This window comes from Lactuca serriola, chromosome 9, assembly GCF_051521515.1.
Source record: "Lactuca serriola cultivar US96UC23 chromosome 9, Lser_US96UC23_V15, whole genome shotgun sequence".
Lineage (NCBI taxonomy): Eukaryota > Viridiplantae > Streptophyta > Magnoliopsida > Asterales > Asteraceae > Lactuca > Lactuca serriola.
This window is the reverse complement of record NC_136416.1, coordinates 141045915-141049465: the sequence shown is the minus strand read 5'-3', so window position 1 is coordinate 141049465 and position 3551 is coordinate 141045915. Positions and strand designations below refer to the sequence as shown.

The 3551-nt window shown below is 32.8% G+C and overlaps 1 long non-coding RNA gene across 1 annotated transcript; it reads right to left on the bottom strand.

Moving 5' to 3' along the window:
• Positions 1 to 1416: 1416 nt before the first annotated feature.
• LOC145074866 (uncharacterized) lies at positions 1417 to 2935 on the bottom strand. The gene is made up of 5 exons (XR_013692146.1): positions 2665 to 2935; positions 2341 to 2498; positions 2117 to 2205; positions 1730 to 1790; positions 1417 to 1619 (listed from the first exon to the last, which is right to left on the bottom strand). It is a non-coding gene; the product is annotated as an uncharacterized LOC145074866 (long non-coding RNA).
• Positions 2936 to 3551: the final 616 nt, after the last annotated feature.

Below are 3551 nucleotides of genomic sequence, written 5' to 3'. Positions count from 1 at the left end.
CTTCCATAAAAGAGAATCTAACATTAAATATATTCGATTTGAACTATATCCTCATCATTCAGTCAGCCTTCCTAGGCCTCCTTAAGTGAGTCGTGCACAACCATCTGTTGGCTGACTTATCACGGTTTGGCAGTTTCATACATCCTAACAGTTTGTAAGTGGCTAAACACAGTTGTTCTGTAAACCCATAAACAAAACCAAGAATTCAATCAATTTGTGATCACATAAACCTACACCCAAAAATACATATGAGCGAGAGGAATACTCACGTGTTGAAACAGCCTGGGCACTTACAGTCCTGCACTAATCACCAATCAAATAATTAACGTTACCTAGATAGGTATATTACTTTCTTACTGGAAAAAAAATCCGTTTCACAATTTTGAAGATTTAAACACAGTTTTTATTCATAATTAACAAAAATTCTACTTAGTAAGATCATCAATGATCAATGTCAGGTGTTGAAATACCAAATTGCTAGACAAATAAGGTTAGACGTCGAGATCCTTAAAACAGAAAAAGAAATGTACGACAAAGAATACCTTGAAGAATGAACTGGGAGTTGGAACTAGACCCTTTTGCTTACGCTTCCGCTTTTCCAATTCCATTTGTGAATTTAGCAAATCAATATAGTTTGGTCACTACTACAAAAAAAGAGCATTACCGACGGCCAAAACCGTCGGTAACCGTCGCTAATAGGCTTTACCGACGGATTGCTTGTAACAGATTTCCGACGGCTACACCAAACTTTTAGCAATAGAATTTTCCGTCAGTAACTAGTAACCGATCACCAACGGAAATAGTTTTGCAACGGATTACTGACGGAATGTGTTTGTAGGTTACCAAGGGAATAACTTACAAACAGATTACCGACGGAATCTTAGAATAACTCACTAACGGAATACCAACAGATTTTCTGTGACAGATTAGCGACGGATTTTGGCATTATAAAAAAATTTATAAATTCATGAAAAAATTAAAAATAACTACACATTCAACACAGAAATAATGTAAAACGTACATCAAATCTATATTTTAAAACCAATAAATATAAAAGTAAAAAAGATTAAATATCCGACACATATTAATTAAATCCAGAAATTTCAAATACATATAAAAATGACTAAATAATGAATTAACCAATTCCTATGTTTTTATTTTAATAATAGAAACTAAAAATTATTATACGTTGTTTTAAAACTGCTAACAATTTGAGTGAGGGACGCTATAGTGGAACGGCGTGGAGCTTATAATTTATTCTTTATCCCATTTGCTTCTTTGTTCCATTACATAAATAGAAAAGAAGATATATGACAAACTTTACACTAAAGAAAAAAAAACTAATATAGAAAATTAAAAAGGTATATGTTATACCTATAATATTTACGTTTTGATTGATAGAAATATTTGGTCCGTCAAGGATTTTCTTTCATTAATGTACTTGCCTCTTGTAGAATAATAAAATACATTTCTTAATGTGATTAAAAAGATAACTACAATACCTAATATTCAAAATAAAAATCGAAACAAATAGAGAAGGTGTAGGACCTCAAGCAATGTAAGTCTTCGTAAGTTGATATCTAATATTGCTTCATCTTGTTTTTCGGATAATTGAAACTCTGCAATATATATCATAATCATAATTTCACATCATGAACTCAAAAGAGCAAGTAAATACTTTCACCATGTCACTTCAATGTATATATAATAAAACAATAATGAGCCTTACTTTCCTAAGATCAGCTGATGTCACTAAGTTACTTGTAATCATTGAGCCCAATTAAGATACCCTTCATTTACCCAAAAAAAGAAAAAAGAAAATATGTTAATAGTAATTAGCCATTGATTTCTTAGTATGGTCCAATTCATGATGAAAATCTTCAGGTAAACAAATTTTGGGTAGAGATTTTATGCATATATGCATATACTTACAAGTTACAATTACATACATATCTCAACAATATGGTTTATGTCTATCAAAGAAATCCTATTTGTTTAGGTTGTCCATTGAGAATACAACCAGATGAGTAACACATGAAAAGTCAAAATTTGGTCAAATCGTGTTTGAACTTCAAGACATTATTAGGACATAAGTGACCAAATAATAACCACTCACCCAACCATGTTGAAGCTAAAATTTGAATGTAGAGCAGTATAGCAATAAAGATTATTCACAATAATTGTTGGATCAGCCCACTTCTTAAGCTGAAAAGTATGAATGAAAAAAGTTGAAGTTTGTAAAATTTCAGAAACTACATTATAAAAGAATTTCAAAAAAAACTACCTCAATGACTATACTCGTTCCATATCTACTATGATTCAGAAATTAATTAAATGTACCTCTTCTTTTGTTCTCCAATATTGTAAACTTGGGTTTGATTATACATAGATGCACCAAAACATGTTTGTATACACATAGAAGCTTATATTGACCCACTTTCCTTCATTGGGGAATTTTATCAAACATCTGATAGTAATGGACATGGAGAGATGAGAACCTGAGTATATACATAGGGATATACATAAGGTAATACATACAGATGGAAAAATAGATGCATTGAAACTTAAACAGCCTTCAATTAACTGTGGTGCTCGAAATTTACACAATAAATTAGATGGTGAAATGCAGAATATTCGAAAAGAGAGTGGTAAAGGGTAAAATACCATTTTGAACCCTAGGTGTTAGTGTAAGATGTTTTCGGAGGTGAATGTCAGTGAAACAAAAGCAATTGTCAGCGGCAGACGGTGACTTTGGTGCAGGTGAATGTTGAATATGAAGCAATCACTCAATCGATTGATGGCAGAGTATTGACGGACGTCAATGAGCGACGAAGATGGAATTCTTGGTTCCGATGATGGTGAAACACAAACTGCAACAACGACGGTTAGGGTTGTGTCGTTCTTCAATGGCTGTGCTGTGAGATCGAAAGACGGAGAGCCCCGCTTTGAATAAACTTAGTTCAAGTGGACGTACAACCCACTTAAACATCTTTTTATTGTTGATTTACCAAAATACCCTCACAATTTATAAATAATAAAATAAAAAAATGTTAATTTTACTGACGGAATACTGAAAAAATCAAAAATTTGTTGATTTCCATCGGTATTTTGTAACGGATTACCGACAAAGTTTTTTCTGTTGCCAAACAGTCGCAGAACCATCACTAATATCCTAAGTATTAGTCTGTCGGAAATCCGTTGTTATTCGGTTGTTGTTTCCGACGGATTTTTTCCGTCGCTATAAATCTGTCGATAATACCCAATTTTCTAGCAGTGGGTAAAACCTGCTCCGTTAAGCCACATCCATACATATGTCAGAAGGACAGGATGCATCACATAGAAATACAAACAAACAAATATTTAATACAAACAAACAAATATTTAATTAAGGAAAAATAATTGTGATTCGAGAGGACCCATTTTGTATATAAGTATGGATGACATCAGTTTAAACATGATCCCAACACAAAGACAGTCGTTTCATTCGAAGCACTCACCATCTTGTTGTTTCGTAAAGTTGCAGCCGCCTCACGAAAACCTTAAACGCAGCT